Raw genomic sequence first — 13,498 nt, forward strand, 5'->3', positions numbered from 1 at the left:
CCACTGCCATTATCATTTTTCAATGTTGCGCTAGTCCGTTGCTATCCTAACTTTGTGTTGCTTACTAAAATTATGCTCTTTGATGTGTGCCGTTGTGTGCTTGGTATAACGTGTCACAATCTGACAACGAAAGCTAATGCTGATTCAACATAAACCTGGTATCATTTATTATTGCGGCCTATTGAATATTTTTTCAGAATGTAATATAATTACAATATATTATATACCAATAGAATACATTAAACAGTCAACAAAATGTGTCAATGTTGTTAACAATTTATGGTTTTATTTTTTTAATGAAATTCATGCCCCTGTCAGTGCTTCAGCCTCCGCAAGTTTGGCTCTCACGTCTGGGATCTCCTGATGACACAGGCATACTCTTGGAAGGGTAATTACTTGACGGTTTACAGCAACACCTGGAAAATAAAATGGTTTTGTCATTTATTTTGAAATATCAATACCATATCATTCATTTAGCCACATTTGGGCTAGCTTTATCATATTTAGATCAGTAGGAGCTGTCCCATTACCTAAAATCCAGTTTTAGCTATGTGAAGAGCATTCATTTAGCCACATTTGGGCTAGCTTTATCATATTTAGATCGGTAGGAGCTGTCCCATTACCTAATATCCAGTTTTAGCTATGTGTAGAGCATTCATTTAGCCACATTTGGGCTAGCTTTATCATATTTAGATCGGTAGGAGCTGTCTCATTACCTAATATCCAGTTTTAGCTATGTGTAGAGCATGGAAAAATATACAACCATGTAATCGCATTCTAATAAAAAAATCACGATGCTGGATTTACCACTCTCCCGTTCGTGAAGTGTCGAGCTGTCAATTGGCGTCATGACGCCATCTGCTGTGTCAAGTAAATCGCCGTCATCTGACGCCTCAGGTTCAAACATGTAGGGATTAATTGTAGTTCATCTTTCCTGGGAGCCTTTGCCATCGGTAGCGTCACGAAAGAGCGATCCTGAATGGTTACCTTTGGTGGAAATATCACTGACATCGTTGTTGCTGCTATGTTAGCTGTGAGTAGTCTTCTGTTGCCTACGTCACACTTCCGGGTTTGCGAAGGGACCATTAACGGAGTGCAAAAAAACTTTAAAACTTTTAAAAGTTTAATTACAGTGAGCGCACACCTAATCAGAATTGAATTGTAAACAAGCCGACATTATCAGTGTACCTTTTTCACCAACAACCTGTATTGTTGTTAAGTACAGTATCTTATTTTTTTTACTTTAGTTTATTAAAATGACGTATAATACTTGTTTTTGGATAGTTATTTTGAAATGTAGGGAATATTTCGGGGTACTTGAAGGTTCAATGCCGATTTACGCGAAAATTCGGGTTACTTCACAGGCGTAGGAACGGAAATCGTTCGTAACCCGAACTCACACAAGCATACACATATTCAAACAAAAACACCATATTCTTAAAAGATCCACCACCAAATCAATGATAGGTTTTCTTTGGTGCACACAAGGGAGCACAAAACAAAGCAGGGATATCCCGATCACATATTTTTGCATGTGATCCTGAGTCACCTGAATTTTGGGATCTGTCGCTATCCAATTTGAATAAAGCTATCCCAACACTTCAGCGATATAAACGGGTTATTAATACTGTAAGTAGTTTCAACGTAGCAAGAAAAAAAATTCTTTCACAAATCATTTTTTTTACTTCAAAGTCAAGCGGGCAGCGTGAACAAATTACGTTAAAATATTTTGTTTTACATAAAAAATTAAGTTGGTCATCCAATGTGAAAATTATTATTTTCTGACATTTTTTGTGGCCAGAAATAATTTCCTTAGCTCTGCAAAGTTTACCTCACTAGAGTAGTATAGTACACATACTTGTTTTTTTTGCAATAATGTAATACCTCTGGATTATTTTGTTGCTTGTAGCCCTTACTGCATTGACTTCCAATGACAATATAGACAAAATCAAATCCATTTCCACTAGGAAGGCTGGCATTTACCGTATTTTTCGGACGATTGGTCGCACTGGAGTACAAGTTGCACCAGCCAAAAAATGCGCAATGAAAAGGAAAAAAACATATACAGTACATTGGGACAAATGAGTATTTAGTCAACCACCAACTGTGCAAGTTCTCCTACTTAAAAAGATTAGAGAGGCCTGTAATTCTCAACATGGGTAAACCTCAACCATGAGAGACAGAATGTGGGGGGGAAAAAAAAAAACATTCCAAATTCGAGGGGAAAATAAGTATTTGGTCACCTACAAACAAGCAAGATTTCTGGCTGTCAAAGAGGTCTAACTTCTAACGAGGTCTAACGAGGCTCCACTCATTACCTGTATTAATGGCACCTGTTTTAAATCATTATCGGTATAAAGACACCTGTCCACAAAGTCAGTCACACTCCAAACTCCACGATGGCCAAGACCAAAGAGCTGTCGAAGGACACCAGAGACAAACTTGTAGACCTGCACCAGGCCGGGAAGACTGAATCTGCAATAGGTAAATCGCTTGGTGTAAGGAAATCAACTGTGGGAGCAATTATTAGAAAATGGAAGACATAAAGACCACTGATAATCTCCCTTGATCTGGGGCTCCATGCAAGATCTCACCCCGTGGCGTCGAAATGATAACAAGAACGGTGAGAAAAAAATCCCAGAACCACACGGGGGGAACTAATGAATGACCTACAGAGAGCTGGGGCCACAGTAACAAAGGCTACTATCAGTAACACAATGCGCCGCCAGGGACTCAAATCCTGCACTGCCAGACGTGTCCCCCTGCTGAAGAAAGTACACGTCCAGGCCCATCTGCCTGTTCGCTAGAGAGCATTTGGATGATCCAGGAGAGGACTGGGAGAATGTGTTATGGTCAGAAACCAAAATAAAACTTTGGTAGAAACACAGGTTCACGTGTTTGGAGGAGAAAGAATACTGAATTGCATCCGAAAACACCATACCCACTGTGAAGCGTTGGGGTGGAAACATCATGCTTTGAGGCTGTTTTTCTGCAAAGGGACCAGGACGACTGATCTGTGTAAAGGAAAGAATGAATGGGGCCATGTATCGAGAGATTTTGAGTGAAAATCTCCTTCCATTAGCAAGGGCGTTGAAGATGAGACGTGGCTGGGTCTTTCAGCATGACAATGATCCCAAACACACAGCCAGGGCAACAAAGGAGTAGCTTCGTAAGAAGCATTTCAAGCCCCTGGAGTGGCCTAGCCAGTCTCCAGATCGCAACCCCATAGAAAATCTGTGGAGGGAGTTGAAAGTCCTTGTTGCCCAACGACAGCCCCAAAACATCACTGCTCTAGAGGAGATCTGCATGGAGGAATGGGCCAAAATACCAGCAACAGTGTGTGAAAAGCTTGTGAAAAGTTACAGAAAAAGTTTCGCCTCCGTTATTGCCAACAAAGGGTACATAACAAAGTATTGAGATGAACTTTTGGTATTGACCAAATACTTATTTTCCACCATGATTTGCAAATAAATTCATTAAAAATCAAACAATGTGATTTTCTGTTTTTTTTCCACATTCTGTCTCTCATGGTTGAGGTTTACCCATGTTGACAATTACAGGCCTCTCTAATATTTTCAAGTAGGAGAACTTGCACAATTAGTGGTTGACTAAATACTTATTTGACCTATTTGGAGAGGTCATTTTATTTACAGAGACCAAGCACAAACATAATATACATTAAAGTAGCAATAGACAAGTTTCCGAGGTACTTTCGCTTTACTTCCTTATGTCTGCTAGCAACTTCCATTTTAGAATTTCTCAATCCAAAACAACAGTGGAGTAACATTACTCACCAAAACCCTTTAAAAAACACAATTTGGAAATAAAACATCAATCTGCCATAATCACAACAGGAGAGGACAACATGTTCATGAAGGCAGATGTGGAACCAAGCTCGTGCCACCACAAAGACCGAGTGTTTTTTTTTAGCTATGTTGCCGCAGTGTTATGGAAGGTGTGCTCTTCCTATCTCTACATTTTCATGTGTCCTGTGCTCAAAAAATACTAAAGCTAAAACCTTGCGCTTGAAACAACTGACTGTCTCAGGAAATTAGAATATTGTGTATTCTAATTTCCTGAGACAGTCCTGTATATATACACAGGACTGTCTCAAAAAATTAGAATATTGTGTATTCTAATTTCCTGAGACAGTCCAGTATAGAGACTACGTCGTTCCACCCAGGGGCGGCCGAGAGGCTGGGCTGGAGGCGGTGGCTCGCCTCGTGGCGGAACGTCAACACGATCCCCGAGGTCCAACTACGAGCTTTTTAACTGCAGCAACTTTAAGATACGCTATTGGAGCTGGAATTACCGAGGAAGCCCATCTGGAGGCTGTAATGTCGGGAGGCTTCAGAGCTCTGTTGTCTGATATCACATTCTTGTATGCTATTTTTCTAATAGTTTTATAAATTGTGATTTATTGACCTGTTTTGCACATGCACCAGTCGTTTTAAATAAAACAAGAATGGAATCATGTTGTCCAAATGTTTTATTGCGATCCATATCTGCAAAAAAGAATGACATAGTATTTTTGTTCATAGGTACACAGCTTGTATTTTTGTTTATATGTACACACCTTTTATTAGTTCCTTGTAACAAAAAAAATCCGTGTCAGCCCTTCGGCATTCGGCAGATGTAATATAATTTGTAATTTCACTTCATTTTGGTCATTCAAGTGGCCGGCATATCAATCTATACCTCACGTCAACACAGGCTGACAGGTTGTTCTAATTTTGTCCACCAATGATCAACGAAGTGATAACAATCTCACAACAATCTCATCTGCGCCTCATCTACGTCATGCTGAATCAATTTTTGGAGATTCCGTGGGTTTCTCTGGCTTGATTTTGCAGTTTTAACTTTGTCAACACACTGCTTATTTCAACCGCAATTCATGTTGTTCTTTCTAAACCAGAAGTTCGGAGCAGACATTTTCCAAGATCGCTCCGCCTATATTTCGCTCAGGAAACTTGTCTATAAAACGGAGAACAAAAAAACGGATATCTGTTAACATATTAACAGTTGTTCAGATAATGATTAACGAAACAAACTCTCGATCTCACTCCAAATCACTACCAAATCCAATCAAGTCTTCATCTTCAGTATTACTTTTAACTCATTCACTCCCAGCCATTGTCATCAGTGCAACCCCCTTCGCTCCCGGCCGTTTTACTGGATTTTGACTGGCTTTGCAAGGCCCACAGAAAACTGTTCTATTGCTATATAACATGGACCCACCAAAAGAAAGATTCCACTCTCTTCTTTCAGCAGGAAAAAAAGTTTGTACATATCTTTTTCCATTCTTTAGAAATCAGCATTAGAAAATAGCTTAGTTTGAGCAATTTTCCAATTTCTGATGAAAAAACAGAGAAATTGAGCTTTTTGTAAACATAACTTTGACTTTAACACAGCTATTTTTTGCTTTAGTTACATCAAAAATATCTGAATAAAGTTTTCCTTTTACAAAAAGAAAACTGATTGCAAAGTAACAATTTATTTACACATAACTGAGATAACGCTATCGTCATTGACATGTTATTGATATGTCTTCAGCAAACTGTCTGCGGGCTTTCTTGTGTACCGTCTTCAGAAGAGGTTTCCTCCTGGGGTGATAGCCATGCACACCAATTTGATGTAGAGTGCGGCGTATGGTCTGAGCACTAACAGGCTGACCCCCCACCTCTTCAATCTCTGGAGCAATGCTGACAGCACTCCTGCGACGATCTTTCAGATAAAGCATTTGGATGTGACGCTCAGCACGTGCGCTCAGCTTCTTTGGACGACCAACCCGAGGCCTGCTCTGAGTGGACCCTGCTCTTTTAAAACGCTGGATGATCTTAGCCACTGTGCTGCAGCTCAGTTTCATGCTGTTGGCAATCTTCTTGCAGCCTTGGCCATCTTCATGTAGCGCAACAATACGTCTTTTAAGATCCTCAGAGAGTTCATCGCCATGTGGTGCCATGTTGGAACTTTCAGTGACCAGTATGAGAAAGTGTGAGAGCTGCACTACAAATTTGAACACACCTGCTCCCTATGCACACCTGGACCTAGTAACACGAGTCACATGACATTTTGGAGAGAAAATGACAAGCAGTACTCAATTTGGACATTTGGGAATGTAGTGTCTAAGGCACAGGTGTCAAATCAATTCCAGAAAGGGCCAAGTGGGTGCTGGATTTTGTTCCAACCGATACCGTGCAGAGAGTTTAACCAATGAACTTCCTACTGAAACAAGCAGCGCCTGACAAAGTTTAACTGATTACACATGTAAAAGATCTGATTGTTGAAAAGATGTCTTCTTCATTGGTTCGAAAGCAAACCTGCACCCACTTGGCCTTTTCTGGAATCGGTTTGACACCTGTGTTCTAACGGGTGTACTCACTTTTGTTGCCAGAGGTTTAGATATTAATGGCTATATTTTGAGTTATTTTGAGGGGAAAATAAATTAACTCCATTATATAAGCTGCACACAGACTACTTTTCATTGTGTCAAATTGTCATTTTGTCAGTGTTGTCCCATGAAAAGATATACTTAAATATCTGCAGAAATATGAGGGGTGTACTCACTTTTGTGATACACAGTAACTTGTAGTGTTAACATAGCGTTCGCATTAACATTAGCATTTAGCGCTGTGACTGTGTCTTCTTAAACTCTTGGAATTTTTTTTTTACATACATACAGCTCGTGGTGTCCAGGTTTCGTTGACTAAAACTAGACGAAGACGAATACATTTTGAAATGACTAAAATATGACTATGACTTATAAGTACTTTCGTCCAAAAGACTAAGACGAAAACTAAAATGGCTGCCAAAAACAACACTGCTTTCAATTTAAACATTTTAACTCCTGTTACCTTAGAACTGTTCTCGTAAAAGTATTTAGAACAGATAGTGTAAACTATATACTGCCACAACAGCAACATAATTGATTTGGGAATTTGGAAACCACCATCATAGGAATTCTAAAGTTGTTAGGTTCTTTGAAAAAAATTTGGAAACCACATCATAGGAATTCTCAAGTTGTTACATTCTTTCAAAAAAAAAGAAAAGAAAAAAAAAAGAATCTGACATTGCGGAACCACAAATACTCAGGGTCGACAATAGTACAGTAATAATAGTGTGACATTGTAGTGCACCTGTGATGCACTTAAAGTGCATATAGCGTAAAATTATACTATATGTCAAAACACAATAGTATGAAAGCTAAATAATCAGATTCAAATGCTAATGTAAGTATTTTGTCCAAGTGAATCCCATCCAAAATTGGCCCACAACACAGTACCACTCGTACGTTGGAACGCACGTGCGTCTCCTGTTTTTCTTTATCAAGATTATAAGAGTTCATTTGCCCTTGACAGCCACTTTGCAGCCTCCTTTCACATGAAAGCAAGCGCAGCACCAGCATGTGTGCGAATGCATGCTTGTGTGCATCTGAAGAGAAAATTGTCTATGAGTGCACACACTTGTAATGGCGTCTTCATGACTCATCCGGGTCAACAGTGGCGATGCAGTTAGTACGGCACAATTGGAAATAAGCTCGGTAAGTTGCTGACTGTCAAGGCATCCGTGTTGTTACTGATGAGGTTGATTTTGTCGCATGGAGACGTTGTCAGGTGGGGATTCCTGAACCAACATTAGGGCAGGGGTCGACAACCTTTAACACTCAAAGAGTCATTCGGGAATCCCTGACCGAGTGAGTAAATAAAATTCACGTTTTCAAATGTGGTTCCAAAGGTAAATATGTACAGTGGGGCAAATACGTATTTAGTCAACCACCGATTGTGCAAGTTCTCCTACTTGAAAATATTAGAGAGGCCTGGAATTGTAAACATGAGCAAACCTCAACCATGAGAGACATAATGTGGGAAAAAAACAGAAAATCACATTGTTTGATTTTTAAAGAATGTATTTCCAAACTACAGTGGAAAAAAGGTATTTGGTCACCTACAAACAAGCAAGATTTCTGGTTGTCAAAGAGGTCTAACTTCTAACGAGGTCTAACGAGGCTCCACTCGTTACCTGTATTAATGGCACCTGTTTTAACTCATTATCGGTATAGAAGACACCTGTCCACAACCTCAGTCAGTCACACTCCAAACCACGCTATGGCCAAGACCAAAGAGCTGTCGAAGGACACCAAAGTCAAAATTATAGACCTGCACCAGGCTGGGAAGACTGAATCTACAATAGGTAAAACGCTTGGTGTAAAGAAATCAACTGTGGGAGCAATTATTAGAAAATGGAAGACATACAAGACCACTGATAATCTGCCTCGATCTGGGGCTCCATGCAAGATCTCATTCCGTGGCGTCAAAATGATAACAAGAACGGTGAGCAAAAATCCCAGAACCACAAGGGGGGACCTAGTGAATGACCTACAGAGAGCTGGGACCACAGTAACAAAGGCTACTACCAGTAACACAATGTGCCGCCAGGGACTCAAATCCTGCACTGCCGGACGTGTCCCCCTGCTGAAGAAAGTACACGTCCAGGCCCGTCTGCGGTTCGCTAGAGAGCATTTGGATGATCCAGAAGAGGACTGGGAGAATGTGTTATGGTCAGATGAAACCAAAATAGAACTTTTTGGATGAAACACAGGTTCTCGTGTTTGGAGGAGAAAGAATACTGAATTGCATTCAAAGAACACCATACCCACTGTGAAGCAGTGGGGTGGAAACATCATGCTTTGGGGCTGTTTTTCAGCAAAGGGACCAGGACGACTGATCTGTGTAAAGGAAAGAATGAATGAGGCCATGTATCGAGAGATTTTGAGTGAAAATCTCCTTCCATCAGCAAGGGCATTAAAGATGAGACGTGGCTGGGTCTTTCAGTATGACAATGATCCCAAACACACAGCCAGGGCAACAAAGGAGTGGCTTCATGAGAAGCGTTTCAAGGTCCTGGAGTGGCCTAGCCAGTCTCCAGGTTTACCCATGTTGACAATTACAGGTCTCTCAAATTTTTTTAAGTGAGAGAACTTGCACATTTAGTGGTTGACTAAATACTTATTTGCCCTACTGTATATTTGTGGCGCTTATGAAATTTATTAAAGGAATATAGCTTCCCTTTAATAGGCAGAGCAAGTCAGGATGACTTTTTAAACACTTAACTGACCACTCACACACATCATGAATTCTGCAACTGTATACGGTGATGGTTTCCCTCGGAAGTTGCACCCACATGTCTTTGCGCTATGCACACTAATGTTGCCTTTAACTACACTACAAAGCCTCCACTGCTAAGTGGAGGCTATGTAGCGTCGCTTTCTCCCAGCCTGCTAGTGTGAATTGTGCATTGCGCAAAGACTTAAGGGTCTGTTATGCTTCTGCGTCAGGGTGACGCGTTGCTACATGAACGGCAATGACTGCGATTGGTCCACACAAAACGTAATTTCAGTCTTGGAAAATCGCCAAATCTGCCCGCTGACATCCGAAAAAAATCGAAGACGCATCTCTTCATCCATGCCCCTCAGTGGGTGAACAAGTATGGCAAATCCACCCGTTCTCTACAGCGAGTGGTTCAGTGGTCAGACTAACCACCTCCGCAAAAGTTTTTTGTGTCTCCTGCGTTTCAGCATTTGGAGTAAAAGCAATTATTTTTCGATTTCTATGAGCTCCAGCTCGAGGAATAGCTGCTCCATCTCTGACATTAAAGAAACCTAGGAGTGCTATGTGAAGCACCGCAAAATCCTGCAAAACCACACAAAGGGTACACCCCCTCAATTGACTGAGCGGTGCACTACAGTGCAATGTGTCACTTCTACGCAGAGATACAAATGCTAGGGTCGATGCCGTAGCTACACCGTCGGCCCGATGCAGAAGCATAAACCTTGCATTAAGGGTAAAACCTCCGAGTGAAATCGTGGCTGTATAGAGTGGTTAAATTGATGACATGCATGCGTGTTCTTTTAACAAAGATATTTAAAAAAATGTATTTTCTACTGGAGAATTTGGATTTTTATTTGATACCAGAGTTTCCGAGATGGGTGGACCTTTTACTTTCAAAATGGTGGAACACCAACAAGAAGTTCTGAATGGTAAGAAATGTTTTGTTTGTTTTTTTAAAGGGAACCTCGCGTTTAAAGACTTTTACACTCTAATAAGCCACAATTGGTCTCTTTTACTAAAATATGTTATTAGAAACACATCAAATATTGACATTGATTTAAAAATCTATAATATTTAGTACATGTTTTGACCTACGTAGGGTGCTATGTTTTATGCGCGCAATGGACGCTCGGGGTGATGACGTAGTTTGTCACTGTTACTTGACGAACACTACCGGTGATCTGCAATTACTTCCTACATGGCGGAGATGTCCAACACATGCGCACATCGATTAAAAGTGGCAAGTACTTACTATTTGTGTTTTTATTGAGTCTTCTATTACCTTTGCCTCAAAATACTTTTTGCATGTGTTTCCCTCTCATACCTTTAAGCATTGTGTTTTCTTGTGGTCGCTTTAAAGCGAATGTCGATCTATTGACCGCATTAGTCACGTAGCGTATTCAAACCACCCTCATTTGATATTACTAAGTTTAAGTATTTTCTTAAGGCATCTTTAGTATGTTCTGTCAGTATGCATCTAAATAAATCAAGCTGAAAGCACACGGTAGTACTTTGGGAGTCAAATTCGCCTCTTATAGGACGTTTCGCTGGTGTAGCACATTTTGGCAGAACACCAGTTTTGTCCTATTCTTGTCTCGTCTCATCCAGTCTTTCCTGTTCATTTGCTTTTGCTGTTCATTTTGTGAAATATCAACAGTTCTGTTATGAGAAAGATGACATGTCGCTACAGTCATACTCTGGAAGGCTGACACCGTAACCCAGTGATGTGACCGCCCTGCGCTGTCAACAACAATGGCGACCTCGTAATTAAACTAATTTTACAAATTGTATCAAAATGAAGGGGTTTTAATATCCAATTATTTTAACTCATAATAACGTTTATCTCTTAAAGGGACCCTCCAACCACATAAACCACAATTATTCTCTTGTACTAAAATATGTTGTTAGAAACACATAAAATGTTAAATCAATGACAATATTTTATAATATTTAGTACATATTTTGACCAATAGTTGGCACCATGTTTTGCGGGCTTGGAGTGATGACGTAAGTGGGATGTTTCCAATTGTGTAGCATGTACAACAATTGCGTATTGCTGCCTAAACTTCCGAAGTAAAATGCCACAGTGTGCTGCTTTTGGATGCAATTTTCAGTCAAAAAGGAAGCAAGTGGAGTGACGTGAGTCTCCTCAGATTTCCTGTTGACAAGAAGAGGAGAAAGGTTTGGGAAAATGCCTGCAGACTGGCAAAACTTCCCAAGGACCCAAGGCTTTGTTCTCGCCATTTTTCTCCGACCGCGTTCGAGGCTTTTAGTCGACGAGAACTTATGAAAGAGCTCACCGGAGAGGCTGGATATAAGCGCAGACAAACCAAATGCCGTTCCAACTATTTTACCTCACAAGAAGCCTCATTGGCCTCGGCTATCAAGTAAAATGCGCGCAATAAAGCGCCAAAGACAAGACCCTCTGGCCGCTCTCATAAGCAGCCAAGCCGCTCCTGTCGCTACAGCGGTAGGCAAACATTCGGGCGTACCGCTAGTCACAGAGAAAGCTAATAATTCTACTGTCAGTTCATCAGGCAATAAGCGTGTCTGTTCAGTATTCACCTAATATGATTGATGCTGCTACTCAAACTGATCCAAACACGTCCGATGCAATGGTACAGCGGCCAGCTGATACGTGCCGAGCACTTAATATGGACCACCCTTACGTAGCTAAACATGAGTTGGATGTACAAGACATGGAGAACACTCGATCCAGATAACGAATTTAATGAGGACAGCCACGACACGACTCCGATCCTGAATATCACACGTGTGCATTCATAGTTTTATTACCTTCAGTGAGAGTTTTTAATGTCAATAGTCATGAAAATAAAAATGCACGAATGACAAGGTGTGTTCAAACTTTTGGCCTGTACTGTATGTAAAGCATGTGACAGCTCTGGATGCTAACAATCTACATAATTATACTGGGATAAGTGTGATCAAGTAATAGCTTACCTTGAAGATCTGCTAACAAAAACCGGAGTTCTCAACAGCATACATGCTCTCGCTCCGTTGTCATTGAGACGCACTTGCCGCGAGTACATCACCAGTTTTGCCCAACTCTTGTCTTATCAGGTATTTCCTGCTCTGCATTTTGCCTTTGCTGCTCGTCTTGTGAGCGACCGACAGTGCTGTCCTGCGCTTCATTTTTCCGGTCTGGTTCAAATTGGAAGGGAAGAACCGACGACATGTTGGGGTAGCTAACGAATGACACGCTGGAAGTTCGGCAATGGGCCCGGTGGCGTCAACGCACTGTGACGTCAACAAGAATGGCGACCTTTCACTTAAATTTTACAAATCTTATTAAAACAAAAACATTAAGAGGGGTTTCAATATCAAAATATTATAACTCGTATAACATTTATCTTTTAAACATTACTTGTCTTAAAGCTCAAGGATCCCTTTAAGAACTACAAGAACTATCCGTGGATTTATTTAAGATTTATCATAAATTTGCATGTTTTTTTTACACCAGCATAATAATGTAGTGTACACATTCATAAAACTCATATTTTTTAGCCTTGTGTTTGCAAAAAGTTGAAATTACAAACAAAAACTTACCGTATGGATTTTGATGCATTCTCTTCTTGTTGGTAAAAATGAATTAATAGGTCTAAAACAATTTTGACCACGCAACAAACCAAAATGAAGTCCTTGTTTGCTATGTTTTATTTTGTTTTTGTTTTTTGTTTTTTTGCTACGAAAACATAACCTAAACAGGACGTACTCGTAATTATCAATCAGTAATTGGTAAGGATCTTCTTTCCATGGGCATATGAAGGCAGCACTAGATTGTAGAAGTTAGCACTTGAGGTAACGCCAGACTTCATCAAAGGATCAAATCTGTCCTTGTTTTTCAGGACCAGGGTTTGCCCCAGTGCTTTATACGCCTGGCGGGCCTCCAGGCTAAAACAGTGTACCAAACGAAATTACTCTCTCACTTGTTGAATCCTTAATTAGCCCAAACTCCATTTCCAGCAACCCTGCAATAAATTGAGTTTGAGACCCCTGCTGTATATAATGTACTCATTATTGTGGCTTTTAATCAGCATCCTTGGAATGCCAACGCAAGCTGAATCAAACACTCCTCACCCTTCTCACTCCATTCCTCCAAAGTCCCCTGGCAACCTTTAAGCCTTTAACCCGCTCCACATATAAAGCTGTTTTTCGACTCATCCATAATGCAGCATGTTTAAAGCAGATGCATTACGTACGCCTCTATTCTTCAGACACTCTGTTTAATGAATAGGCCTCGCAAAGTGCCATTACCTGTCTCATGTCTTCTCCTCCCCTGTGCATTAGTTCATCGCTGCTTGTTGTTGCGGTGGCGATGGTGGCGACTTCAGGCCCAGCTTCTGCCGCTCCAAAGCCTTTGTGCAGCATTG

At 40.7% G+C, this 13,498-nt stretch overlaps 1 long non-coding RNA gene across 1 annotated transcript; it reads right to left on the reverse strand.

Moving 5' to 3' along the window:
* Positions 1–264: 264 nt before the first annotated feature.
* On the reverse strand, positions 265–1,087 carry LOC130923951 (uncharacterized). The gene is made up of 2 exons (XR_009064810.1): positions 808–1,087; positions 265–416 (listed from the first exon to the last, which is right to left on the reverse strand). It is a non-coding gene; the product is annotated as an uncharacterized LOC130923951 (long non-coding RNA).
* Between the last annotated feature and the right edge of the window lie 12,411 nt (positions 1,088–13,498).

Source organism: Corythoichthys intestinalis, chromosome 1, assembly GCF_030265065.1.
Source record: "Corythoichthys intestinalis isolate RoL2023-P3 chromosome 1, ASM3026506v1, whole genome shotgun sequence".
Lineage (NCBI taxonomy): Eukaryota > Metazoa > Chordata > Actinopteri > Syngnathiformes > Syngnathidae > Corythoichthys > Corythoichthys intestinalis.